The sequence below is a fragment of the Camelina sativa genome, chromosome 8 (genome assembly GCF_030686135.1).
Source record: "Camelina sativa cultivar CO46 ecotype springtype chromosome 8, ASM3068613v1".
NCBI classification, from domain to species: domain Eukaryota; kingdom Viridiplantae; phylum Streptophyta; class Magnoliopsida; order Brassicales; family Brassicaceae; genus Camelina; species Camelina sativa.
Window position 1 is genome coordinate 28,910,589 of NC_141887.1, and position 13,633 is coordinate 28,924,221.

The 13,633-nt window shown below is 37.3% G+C and overlaps 1 long non-coding RNA gene across 50 annotated transcripts; it reads left to right on the forward strand.

The window, feature by feature from the left end:
• The first annotated feature begins 1,375 nt into the window (after positions 1–1,375).
• Positions 1,376–10,201, forward strand: LOC104708827 (uncharacterized). 50 transcript variants are annotated; one of them, XR_015563568.1, is made up of 38 exons: positions 1,376–1,490; positions 1,614–1,709; positions 2,029–2,098; positions 2,260–2,477; positions 2,635–2,699; positions 2,790–2,845; positions 2,960–3,014; positions 3,125–3,195; positions 3,426–3,506; positions 3,751–3,818; positions 3,918–4,004; positions 4,104–4,212; positions 4,578–4,704; positions 4,809–4,875; positions 4,996–5,056; positions 5,173–5,228; positions 5,378–5,531; positions 5,657–5,774; positions 5,915–5,982; positions 6,059–6,127; positions 6,239–6,288; positions 6,409–6,489; positions 6,688–6,781; positions 6,889–6,961; positions 7,068–7,129; positions 7,249–7,312; positions 7,459–7,519; positions 7,870–7,990; positions 8,092–8,243; positions 8,356–8,427; positions 8,502–8,592; positions 8,708–8,745; positions 8,841–8,896; positions 9,055–9,100; positions 9,227–9,271; positions 9,540–9,572; positions 9,687–9,802; positions 10,004–10,201. It is a non-coding gene; the product is annotated as an uncharacterized LOC104708827 (long non-coding RNA). The 50 variants fall into 50 exon arrangements; XR_015563597.1 differs by having other exon boundaries at positions 8,106–8,243; positions 9,044–9,100; positions 9,216–9,271; XR_015563566.1 differs by having other exon boundaries at positions 5,915–5,965.
• The last annotated feature ends 3,432 nt before the right edge of the window (positions 10,202–13,633 follow it).

Sequence of the window (13,633 nt, forward strand, 5' to 3'; positions counted from 1 at the left end):
CAACAATGGTGAATCGCTCGATGCTCTCTCTCTCTCTCTCTCTCTCGATTACAAGAAGAAGATGAATCGTTAAAGAGAAAGGAGATAGATTCTGGGTATATATATCATATACCAATATGTAACAGCAAAGCCTCCTTCACGACGAGAGTCTTCGCTTCCTTCCCTTTACCAATGTGAAAACCAAAGCAAACCGGGAATCAATAACAATTTCAACCAACCGGTTTAGCCAACCCGAGAAAATTGAACCACAATTGCTTCCCACAACAAAGGAGAAAAGATTTCCCTTTTGCGTGTACTGATCAGTGAAGACACATCAAAAACGACAATCACACGGAGACCAACCTACAAAGGCTATATATAACTATTGTTCTCTTTCAATGTGAACGCAGAAACCTAAAACTCGACAATATTCTCATAAATAATGAACCAACTGCTAAATCTTCATAAGGAGCTTTCAAGAACTCGGAATTATCACAGAAACAAAACAAAGCATACAGAGTCGCAAGCAAGTGGATAAGCAGTTTGCAGACGCATTATTCAATCAAAGGTAGTAAGCCATCTACGGTCCATAGAAACAATAAGCTAAGATCGTCTTTGCTTGATCACACTATCAACATTGTTGTCAGAAAATGTTGAAACCATTTGACACAGCTCTTCAAATCCCTGTTGCATCAAGGTAATCTCCAATCTGTAAAACCATCTTCTATAATGTCTTTGTGTTTCCCAACACAAGTTTTACCAAACAAGCCACATTTTTTGACTTTGCACCCTCACCAATACCATCCAATAATGAAGATGGCTGCTCCACCATTAAAAAGACCGTCGGTCGGTTGAATCGTCGGCTAGTTTCATATAGCCGGGAGAATCAGAGCGGTGTGGTTGGGGTTACTTATCAATTTGTGTCAAAAAAAATGAAATTAAAGGATTGAACCAAATCAGATCTAAACCGAAAAAGAAAAATAAATTGAACCAAATCAGATGTAAACCGAAAAAGAAGTCCTAAAATATTATGTCATCTATCGTCAATGGGCTTCTCATAAAGCCCAATATAATTTAGGTGGACTATAAAAAAAAAGACCCCACCAATTATTAACGGAAAAAACTAAAAAATACTTCATCTATTATTTATTTGGACATTTAATACCTGATTTTTTTTGGAAGATTAATACTCAATTTAATAAAAACAAGCAATTTAATACCGGAAGAATTTAGGTGCTGTCACGCTGCACTCTCTGTCTAATACTTCTACAGTAATATCAGAATCTTCATCTAACGGTTCAAAACAACAAATAGAAAAAAGGAAATAGTTAAGATTAAATCCTGACCGTCGGTCATAATAGAGTCCTATATCTATAAATTGTATTTAACACACGCTCCACTCTCTGATACTTTCATCATCTTCTCTTTTTTCCTTCTCGGGTCTTCTTCGTTGGTGGTGTGATCTTGCGCATCTTCATGAATTCTTCTTCTTCATCTTCTTCTAGGGTTTGGTATCTCTCTCTCTCTCTCCCAATTGCTTTTTATTTTCGTCATTGCTCTGTTGTTGTTCTTCTTCTTCTTCTTCTTCTAGGGTTTACTAAGTTTCTTCTTCTTCTTCTTCTTCGTCTTTGCAGGTGTTTGTTTCGGAAGAGAATTTATGATCCCAATCATCGCTCGACGCTCCCCCCCCCCCCTCCCCACCGCTTCGTCTTGATCCGCCGCTGTCTAGGGTTTTGCTTGCTCTCTCTCTCTCTTTTTTTTTTTTTTTTTTTTTTCTGTAAAATTTTGTCACTCGTTTCCTCGGTTTCGTAAATAATAGCTTCTGATTTTTCACTTTAGGGTTTCTAATTTGAATTTCATGTTATTTTCACTTTGGGGTTTCTAATTCCTTCTGTTTCCTTTTTTTAGTTTGTTGATTTAAATTTGTATTAGTAGATGCTATGAATTGATTGATCGGTAATGTGGCTTTTTGATTGATCCTTGTCGTCAAGCTTTGATGAATGAGGGTTTATTAATTAATTGGGTAACTTCTGTGTGTGTGTTTTTCAGGAGGAATTGAAGGAATGGGATCAGTAGTGTCTCTTGCTCCTTGCTTGGTGATGCTAATGTAAAGATTACTGTAAGTTTTTTTTTTTCCAATGTTATATATTACTGTAGGGTAGTATTATTATTGTCTACGACTCTAGAAGGTTTGTTTAGCTACTGAAATTGTTGGAACAAAGTTACATGTTCACTTCTTCTATTGACATGTTATTTACTTGTCCTTTTTTGTTATTTCAGATCATGGATGATGCTTTTAACTATCAGTGATGGCTTTGAGTGATTGTCCTCAGGCGTTCTCATGGGTTCATGCTCTAAACATATCTCTTATATTAATTAATTGGGTAACTTCTGTGTGTGTTTTGTGTGTTTTTCAGGAGGAATTGAAGGAATGGGATCAGTAGTGTCTCTTGCTGCTTGCTTGGTGATGCTAATGTAAAGATGACCGAGAGATTACTGTAAGTCTTTTTTTTTCCAATGTTATTTATAACTGTAGGGTAGTATTATTATTGTCTACGACTCTAGAAGGTTTAGCTACTGAAATTGTTGGAACAAAGTTACATGTTCACTTCTTCTATTGACATGTTATTTACTTGTCCTTTTTTGTTATTTCAGGTCATGGATGATGTTGCTAACTATCAGTGATGGCTTTGACTGATTGTCCTCAGGCGTTCTCATGGGTTCATTGCCCTACACGCATCTTTTTCTTCTTCTTCTTCTAATTACATGTTGATATTTACTTGTCTTTTTTTTTTTTTTTGTTATTTCAGGTTTTAGATGATGCTTTTCATCTATCAGTGATGGCTTTGACTGATCTTCCTCATGGGTTCATTGCTCTAAACACATCTCTTTTATTTGTTTCTGAGTTTTCGCTTTGGTTCTGTGGTTTTTCCCCATCTAATTGCATGTTAATATTTACTTGTCGTTTTTGTAATTGCAGGTTTTGGATGATGCTTTGTGATGCTAAGGTTGATGAACATGGAATGCTAATGATGGTAACGTCATAGATTACTGTTATCCTTCAATTTAAATTGATTTTGAGATTTGATTCTGATTCTTTGGGGTCCTCTTCAATTAAATTTTCTCTTCGACTCTATTTGTGCAGGTTGTTTGCAACGGGACTTTTTAATAGCACATCGCACGAAGACGCACACACTTAGTTTCCTCTCTTCTCTGGTATTTTATCTTCTTCTTTTATATTTCTTCTCAGTTTTGACTGTGTTTGATATCTCACTCTCTGTCCTGAAGCATATATTGATCACACACTGTCCTGTTTTTCTCTACTGTTTCTTTAACCTGTATGTCCTGAAGCGAATTCTCTTGGTTATTTTATATGTTATCTCAAAATTCATGTATGTCCTGAAGCGAATTCTCTTTTTGTTTGCTTTTTCAAATTCTCTATGCAGGTTATTGTTAACATTCATCCCACTGGATTGTAAATTCCCGTTTGAGCTTTCCGGTCTCCCCATGGGAACTACTATAACAATGTAAGTGCCTTTTTTGCTTTACCACTTACTTTATTTTGGATTTTGTTGTCATCTTTCTTTGTCCTAAAGCACTAATGATTGTAATGACCAAACTGATATTGGTATGTTTATAATTGCAATCACTAATGATTATTTCATACGATGAAACCCTTGTTTTTTTGGTGATTACAACTTGGTCCCTTCAATTAAGTAAAATTTCCAATTCATCCCGTTTATTTTTACTTTGGTATGTTCCTATTTGCAGGTGTATAGACGCCGTAATGGTGATGCTGAATGGTTGAGGGATTTCTCATCAGCCACGAACATGATTAGGTTAGTCTGACTCTTGGTTTCCTTTAGCTGATATTTCAAATGTACTTATGACTGATCTAATCCGATTTTTTTTTTTTTTAATTGTCTTTGCTGTTATAGGTGCATTTATCAGTTCTAGATGCTGATAGTGAGTCTGCCTTGAATAATGTTGTGGAGGTTTCATGAACTGTTGGTAAACAAGACAATGTACTTTTAGTGTTTTAGTCATGTTTTAGTTTTTATAACATAATTTTTCAATACAGTTTTGTTTTGAGTTGGCTTTTTCTGTTTGGTTACATATTTTAGGTGCATTCATATGGTGTCCATAACACTCAGGCCCATGAGTGCCGGAGCTTTTTGGAGCTCATTGGAGCTTGTTGGAGCTCATTGTCATCTAAGCTCTGCCGTTACAAAGGTAACTCCTATTATAGTTGCTTTAAGTTGTGTTTCTGAACTTTGTCTCGACATGTGCTACTTTAGCAATGTAAGTGCCTTTTTTATTTGCTCTACCTCTTTATTTTCGAGTTGGTTGTCATATTTCTTTGCTCTAATGCACGATATTGTTGCACGTGTTTTATGACTGCAATGACCAAACTAATATTGGTATGCTCATAACTACAATCACTAATGGTACGATTAAGTGTTGTTTCTTTTCATGATTACAACTTGGTCCCCTTCAACTAGCAAATATTTAAAGTTTATCCCCTATCTTTTTTACTAGCAAATACAGCTTGGTTATGAGTGAGTGTTTTTTGTTTGGTTATTGGTTATATTTTTTAGGTGCTACTGGGAACAAGAGCTCAAAGTAATGAAAAGCTTCATAAGTTTTTGGATAAGGTGAAGGCACAATCCCATAGAGCTGAAGGTTGTTGAAGCTCATTGCCATCTAGGCTTTACCATTACAAAGGTAACTCCGATTATAGTTGCTTTAAGTTGTGTTTTGATTTACCCAGATGAATACGGATTGCTCTCTGTTCATGTTTGCTATTGCTCTGTCTTTTTTAACTCCAGGTGGATGCAGTCTTATGGTGGAATTCATTTGATCAACTTCGGTGTCAAGGCTTTGAGGGTTACAGTGGTAAGAGGAGTTTCTTATACCAAAACAGTCACTTTACAACTTGGCCAAAACAGTCACTTTACAACTTGGCCCTCTTTAATTAGCAAATATTTCAAATTCCTTTTACTTTGGTATATCCAGGTGTATCTACCTAACATGCGGGATGGTTCAAGGTTTTCCCATTCGTCAGATTTTGATTGAGGTTAGTATGACTCTAATTTCACAGTCTCATAATATTGATCGTCACTTTCTTACCAGTTACAAATATCATAACCTGTTCAATCAGTTCACGTTCCCCTTTCTGCTTTGTTTATGCAGGATTTTTTTTGCAAAAGGACTTGATAGCACGTCAGAAGTGGTTTGTCTCTTCCATGGTATTTTATATTCTTTTGTGCTTCAAATATGAACGTAAGAATATTGTTTGATTAGTTGACGGAATCAGAATATGAAGAGATTGATTGATATGAATGGTTAGATTTGGTATAATGGTGTTGACTCTATCTTTGATGTATAAAACGTGTAGGTGCAATTTCAATGGAAATGAGTATCTGTTAGAAGATTTAGTTTAAGTTTCTCAAGAAGGTGTTTTCGTAAATGTTTTATATACTTTTATGGTGGAAGCTTCAAGAATTTCTGGCTAGTGGCGGGTCGATGTACTGCTGGGTATCAATTAATAGGTATGGTTAAATTTTTAATGTTTAAGCAATCATGTTCTAGTTTTTGTAACATAATTTTTCAAAAGTACATCTTGATTATGAGTGAGCTTTTTCTGTTTGGTTACGTTTTTTTGGTGCATCCACAGGGAACAAGAACTCTAAGTAACGAGAAGCTTCAATGGTTTCTGGATGAAATGAAGGCACATCGCAAAAGAGCCGAAGCTTGTCAGAGCTCATCGCCAACTAGACTCTACTATTACCAAGGTAACTCCTTATTTATTTGAAAAAGCTTTGGAAAAAAGAAGATTTCTCACGGGTTTTCATGCAAGTTTTTTGTATTAAAGTTGGATTTTATAACCTTTTTAAGTTTTTAAAATTTTATATAATGAAAACTTGAGTAATAGATTTGCAAAACGTGTGAAAACTAACTGGAGTCCGAGAGAAGAGAGAACCATGTATGTCCTCCTATCAGGTTATGTTATCATCCTTCACTCCCTCTTTCTCTCACTCCGTCGTTGATGATTCTCATATATGTTGCTTTCTTCTAGGGTTCCATCGGTTATCTTGTCATCGTTGGTGTGACTCCGTTTTTTTCCTTGAATTTTCACGCCGCACTGGTATGATTCGTCACATCCTTCAATTTAAATTGATTTTGAGATTTGACTCTGATTCGTTGGGAATTTGTATCCTCTTCAATTAAATTCTCTCTTCGGCTCTGTATTATGCAGGTTGTGTGCAGGCAAGGGGACTCATCGCACGAAGACGCACACCTTCTGTGGTATTTTATCTTCTTTTCTTCTTCTTTTATGTTTCTTCTGAGTTTTGACTGTTTGATTAGCACAAGAATGCTCCGATCATGATCACTCACTGTGTTTGGTCTTTTAAATTCTTGATGCAGGTCTTTCTTATAATTCATCCCACTGGATTGTAAATCCCCCCGTTTGAGCTTTCCGGTCTCCGCATGGGCTACTATAACAATGTAAGTGCCTTTTGATTTCTTTTTACTTTTACTCTTACCACTTTACTTTTTTTTTTGTCATCTTTCTTTGTTCTAAAGCACCATACTATTGTAGGTCTTCCATGTCTATAATGACCAAATTGATTTAGCATCATGTTTTAGTTTATAACATAATTGTTCAACACAGCTTGGTTATGAGTGAGCTTTTACATTTTTTAGGTGCATCCATACCGTGTCCATTATACAGCCTGTCCCATGAGTGCCAGAGCTTGTTGGCGCTCATTGCCATCTAAGCTCTTCTGCCATTACAAATGTAACTCCGATTATTGTTTCCTCTAAGTTTTGTTTAGATGTATCCAGATGAATATACAGATATACTCATAAACTGTGTATATTTTGCGTATGTTTTGTTTTTTACAGGTGGATATATTCAGATTTGATGTAGTTCTTGCGATGGAATACATTGATCAACTCCCAAGAGCAATGCTTTGTGGTAGGAGGAGTTTCTGATACCAAAACTGTCACTTTACAATTTGGTCTCCTTCAATTAGCAAAATATTCAAATTCGTCCTTTTTATTTGGTATGTTTCTGTCTGCAGGTGTATCTACGTAAGATGGAGAATGGTTCAAGGTTTTTCTCATTCGCCAGATCTTGATTGAGGTTATTTTGACTCTAGTTTCTTAGGCTTCTGATATTAAGCTTCACTTTTTTACAATTTGTTATGATCATATCTTGTTCAATAGTTAGTTTGCGTTCCCTCTTCTGCTCTGTTTATGCAGGATTGTTTGTGAAGGGACTTGATAGCACAACGGGTAAAGACGTAGTAGTTTCTTCTCTTCTGTGGTATTTAATCCTCTTCAGCTCTTCAAATCTAGTGTTCTTCTTACTATTTGTTTACCTGTCTGTCCTGAAGCAAATGTTACTGCTCACTAATTTGCCAAAATTGATGCATATCACTCACTGTTTGGTCTCTTGAATTATGGATGCAGGTCAGTTAGTGTTTGAGGTTGCCGATTTTGCTGAATCTTGTACATGGTCTACTATAGCAATGTAAGTATTTCTTTTTTGGAATTTGTTGGCATTTTATTATTTTTTTCCTATCATTTCTATTATGTCTTTAATTTAGACTTTCGGTTTGATCCCTTCGTTTTCAACTGTTAATGATAGTAACCAAATCATCAGTTTTGGGTTTGCGTATTAGTAATTGTTCCATCTGATGAAATAATTTAATAATTGTGTTATGTCGTGAGAAGTGAGATATGTTGGAAAAGTTTGCAGATCTTATTAATTATTATTATTATAATTTGTATTATTGTGTTTTTTTTTTTGACAAGCATTTGTATTATTGTGTTTATGATTGGATCTTATACCTTTTTTTTTTAATCTCGTTTCTCTTACAGAAAAGCTAGCTTGAAGGGATGAGATTAGGATGAAATCTGTTTTTGCTCTATTAAACAACAAAAAAACAACAAGGCGTATATGTTTATATTGTGGGTAAGCATGTCATTTGTCTATCCTCAGGTATGGTTATATATTTTCTCAATATTTTAAAACCGTGTTCTAGTTTTTTATGTCAGAATTGTTCAACACAGCTTGGTTATGAGTTAACTTTTTCTGTTTAGTTCAATTTTTTCAGGTGCATCCATCTTAATGTAGCTACTTGACACACGAACTCATAGTTTGGTATCAGGGACGAGAAGCTTCAATGGTTTCCGGATTAGGTGAATGCACATCCCATAGAGCTCATTGCCATCTAGGTTCTCCCATTACAAAGGTAAACTCCGGTTATTGTGTCTTAAATATGTGTCCCATGTTTGCCTTTGCATTGTATCTTAAATCATGACTTTTGAGCTCTACATAATGTGCGTATGTTTTGTTTATTACAGGTGTATATATTCACAGATGTTGCGATTCTTACGGTGGAATAAGTTGATGAAATCCGGCATCAAGGGTTTGAGGTTAGCTACTTGAACATTGGTGGATCTCATCAACACCCTAAGAACAACACTTATGTCTCTGGTAATCATCTCAGGTCGGGTCCCCAGTTCAAGCAAGGGAGGAGAGTCTCCTGATTTTAACGGATTCTTTATGTTATTCTATAAGACTATAACCAAAGAGCTACGGTAAGAGATTTTCTTTTACATCTTCAATTAAAGAGCTACGGACGATGTACTTGTTACTTTTTCTTCACTCTTTAGTTAGGGTGAAAAGTGAATGACGTTGAATTTTATTTTGCAGGCTTGGATTGGTCACTGTTTAATCTCGGGTCTGATTCTGTAAGGACGTTAATTATCTCTTAATCTTTCTTTTGAGTTAGCTTTTCATTGGTTCTTTTGCTTTATTATGACTTCTTCTTGTTCTGTGATTTCAGGTTTTCAACAGCTGATTCAAATGGAGATAATGGGTCTTGAGGAATCAGAATTAAAGGTTAGTTTACTTGTTACTTACTAACTAAACCTTGTCTTTCTTAGTTAGGGTTACTTGTTAAAACTTGTTTCGCTTAGCACTGTTGCAGATAAGTCTTAACAAATTGGTAGAGACTTTCACACCTCTTGCTCCTTTTTTTTGGCTTAGCTCTCTTGCAGATAAGGAAGAGATATGATTTATGGCTCTGTTTCAGATATGTTCCAGGTATATTATGTTATTGGTTGTATTTTATTAGGACGTTAATTGTCTATTCTTTCTTTTGATTTAGTTTTTCGTTGGTTCATTTGCTTTATTCTGATTTCCTGTTCTCTAATTTCAGTTTTTCAACAGCTGCTTCAAAAGGAGTTAATGAGTCTGAGACATCGGAAATAAAAGGTGGGTTTACTTCTTACTTACTACTACTTAACCTTTTTTGCTTAGTTAGGGTTTGCTTGTTTATACTAAACCTTGTTACACAGGATCTGATCTCTTTTTTTTTGTTCATTCTTAGTTATAGTTTATTGGTTTTATTTTTTGCTGCAGTCTTGGCTTGGTCACCGTTTAATTTTGGGTCTAATTTTGTAAAGACTTTGTCTCTTCTTTCTTTTGAGTTAGCTTTTCGTTGGTTCTTTATTATGATCTTTTTCGTGTTCTGTGATTTCAGGTTTTAGACAGCTGATTGAAAAGGAGTTAAAAAGTTAGTTTACTTGTTACTACTACTAAACTTTAACTTGCTTATAGCTCTATTGCAGATAAGCCTTATAAAATTGGTAGAGAGATTTTCACATGTCATGCTCCTTGTTTTGCTTAGATCTGTTGCAGGTAAGCTTAATAAATTTGGAATTGTGTAGATCCTCGGAAATATATATGTTACTCTTCAAGTATCTTGTTCATGGTCTTAAGTTAGACTCGCACCACAAAATAAAGGTACGTACGGTGTCTTGATAGTTTCAAGATTGTGATAATGATTATCTGGTTGTCTAGGTGTGAATGTTTGCTGGTTAGTTTTCGGTTTCAAGAATGAAACAGAGTCGGTTTAGCTATTACTATGGCCAAATGACTTGTTAAATACTTCCGCATTTAATGGTCTATATCGAATCTGAGTCTTATATGGGTTCATTCTTGCAGTAAGGAAGCACTCAGAAGAAGTTTACCGGACCATTGAACTACCTTGTACGAAAAGGTGGTCTTTGGATATGAAGTAAGAATCAGATGACGCAATAACAGAGCTTGATCTGTATTTTAGTGTTAATCAGTTATCAACCATTGACATTGTTAAACTAATTTACACACATTGTATAATATAGTAAAATACTGTTTTAACAATAATTTAGGAATAATAGTCACCGAACCTTCACATTCACACATAGACTAGTGCAATACGCTAGAAACAATGGGCTCGAGAGGCAAGGAATATAAATCATATTAAAACTATTGCACTGGAAGGATGATGTAACAATAAACCGGGAAGAGCCAAACAACACAAAACAGAGCATTCCACAAAACACAGATACATAAAACAAATTGCTTAGGTGTCCTTAGTTTGTTCAGCAGATTTAGAGGCTGCAAAAACTTTTCCAAGTTTATGCCAGGTTTAAACTTCATTTGTCTCCTCCTCTTACGATGACGTTTCGCAATAGAACAGAACTTCTTTTTTGTGTTTTTCCACCACCAGTTTTAGTGTACTCTGGCGGTTTAGCCATTAATTGTCGAATTGCAGCAGGAACATTCCAGTCAGACTCATAGAGCACAACATAAATTGTTTTGTAATATGCCAATACCCACGTCTCAATCAAGTAATATATTGAACAGAGATCAAGCATTTCGATATGCATTCTTCTTACTTCTCTCCTCATGAGATTTCTGAGCGCGACCATGGCATGGACACATGGGTACTTGTCGATATCAAAACATCTACAAGAACAACTTTTCATTTTCAAGTCCACCAAATAAGTCTTCCCATCCAGACCTATGACGCTAAGCGTCTCCATTTTTGACCTCCAAAGCGTCTCCATTTTTTTGCCTCCAAAGCGTCTCCATCTTTAGTCTCCAAAGCGTCTCCATTTTTAGCCTCCAAAGCGTCTACATTTTTGGTCTCCAAAGCGTCTACATTTTTGGTCTCCAAAGCGTCTCCATTTTTCGCCTCCAAAGCATCTCCATTTTTGGCCTCCAAAGCGTGTCTATTTTTGGCCTCCAAAGTGTCTCCATTTTTGGCCTCCAAAGCGTCTCCATTTTTGGCTTCCAAAGCCTCTCCATTTTTGGCCTCCAAAGCGTCTCCATTTTTGGCCTTCAAAACGTCTCCATTTTTGGCCTCCAAAGAGTCTCCATTTTTGGCCTCCAAAGCGTTTCTATTTTTGGCCTCCAAAGCGTCTCCATTTTTAGCCTCCAAAGCGTCTCCATTTTTGACCTCCAAAGCGTCTCTATTTTTGGCCTCCAAAGCGTGTCTATTTTTTGCCTCCAAAGTGTGTCTATTTTTGGCCTCCAAAGCATCTCCATTTTTGGCCTCCAAAGCATCTCCATTTTTGGCCTCTAAAGCATCTCCATTTTTGGCCTCCAAATTGTCTCCATTTTTGGCCTCCAAAGCGTCTCCATTTTTTGTCTCCAAAGCGTCTCTATTTTTGGCCTCCAAAGCATCTCCATTTTTCGCCTCCAAAGCGTCTCCATTTTGGCCTCCAAAGCGTCTCCATTTTTGGCCTCCAAAGCGTCTCCATTTTTGACCTCCTATTATTGGCCTCCAAAGAGTCTCCATTTTTGGCCTCCAAAGCGTCTCTATTTTTTGCCTCCAAAACGTCTCTACTTTTTGCCTCCAAAGCGTCTCCATTTTTGGCCTTCAAAGCGTCTCTATTATTGGCCTCCAAAGCATCTCCATTTTTGGCCTCCAAAGCGTCTCCATTTTGGCCTCCAAAGCGTCTCCATTTTTGGCCTCCAAAACGTCTATATTTTTGGCCTCCAAAGCGTCTTCATTTTTGGCCTCCAAAGCGTTTCTATTTTTGGCCTCCAAGAGTCTCCATTTTCAGCTTCCAAAAGTCTTCATTTTCGGTGTCCAAAGCGTCTCTACTTTTTGCCTCCAAAGCGTCTCTATTATTGGCCTCCAAAGCGTCTCCATTTTTGGCCTCCAAAGCGTCTCCATTTTTGGCCTCCAAAGCTTCTCTATTTTTTGCCTCCAAAGCGTCTCTACTTTTTGCCTCAAAAGCGTCTCCATTTTTTTGCCTCCAAAGCGTCTCCATTTTTAGTCTCCTAAGCGTCTCCATTTTTAGCCTCCAAAGCGTCTACATTTTTGGTCTCCAAAGCGTCTACATTTTTGGTCTCCAAAGCGCCTCCATTTTTCACCTCCAAAGCATCTCCATTTTTGGCCTCCAAAGCGTGTCTATTTTTGGCCTCCAAAGTGTCTCCATTTTTGGCCTCCAAAGCGTCTCCATTTTTGGCCTCCAAAGCCTCTCCATTTTTGGCCTCCAAAGCGTCTCCATTTTTGGCCTTCAAAACGTCTCCATTTTTGGCCTCCAAAGAGTCTCCATTTTTGGCCTCCAAAGCATTTCTATTTTTGGCCTCCAAAGCGTCTCCATTTTTAGCCTCCAAAGCGTCTCCATTTTTGACCTCCAAAGCGTCTCTATTTTTGGCCTCCAAAGCGTGTCTATTTTTTGCCTCCAAAGCGTGTCTATTTTTGGCCTCCAAAGCATCTCCATTTTTGGCCTCCAAAGCATCTCCATTTTTGGCCTCTAAAGCATCTCCATTTTTGGCCTCCAAATTATCTCCATTTTTGGCCTCCAAAGCGTCTCCATTTTTTGTCTCCAAAGCGTCTCTATTTTTGGCCTCCAAAGCATCTCCATTTTTCGCCTCCAAAGCGTCTCCATTTTGGCCTCCAAAGCGTCTCCATTTTTAGCCTCCAAAGCGTCTCCATTTTTGACCTCCTATTATTGGCCTCCAAAGAGTCTCCATTTTTGGCCTCCAAAGCGTCTCTATTTTTTGCCTCCAAAACGTCTCTACTTTTTGCCTCCAAAGCGTCTCCATTTTTGGCATTCAAAGCGTCTCTATTATTGGCCTCCAAAGCGTCTCCATTTTTTGCTTCCAAAGCGTCTCCATTTTGGCCTCCAAAGCGTCTCCATTTTTGGCCTCCAAAACGTCTTCATTTTTTGCCTCCAAAACGTCTCTATTTTTGGCCTCCAAAGCGTCTTCATTTTTGGCCTCCAAAGCGTTTCTATTTTTGGCCTCCAAGAGTCTCCATTTTCAGCTTCCAAAAGTCTTCATTTTCGGTGTCCAAAGCGTCTCTACTTTTTGCCTCCAAAGCGTCTCCATTTTTGGCCTCCAAAGCGTCTCTATTATTGGCCTCCAAAGCGTCTCCATTTTTTGCCTCCAAAGCGTCTCCATTTTTGGTCTCCATTTTTGGCCTCCAAAGCTTCTCTATTTTTTGCCTCCAAAGCGTCTCTACTTTTTGCCTCAAAAGCGTCTCCATTTTTTTGCCTCCAAAGCGTTTCCATTTTTAGTCTCCAAAGCGTCTCCATTTTTAGCCTCCAAAGCGTCTACATTTTTGGTCTCCAAAGCGTCTCTATTTTTTGTCTCCAAAGAGTCTCTACTTTTTGCCTCCAAAGCGTCTCCATTTTTGGCCTTCAAAACGTCTCTATTATTGGCCTTCAAAGCGTCTCTATTATTGGCCTCCAAAGCGTCTCCATTTTTGGCCTCCAAAGCGTCTCCATTTTTGGCCTCCAAAGCGTCTCTATTTTTGGCGTCCAAAGCGTCTCTATTTTCGGCGTCCAAAGCGTC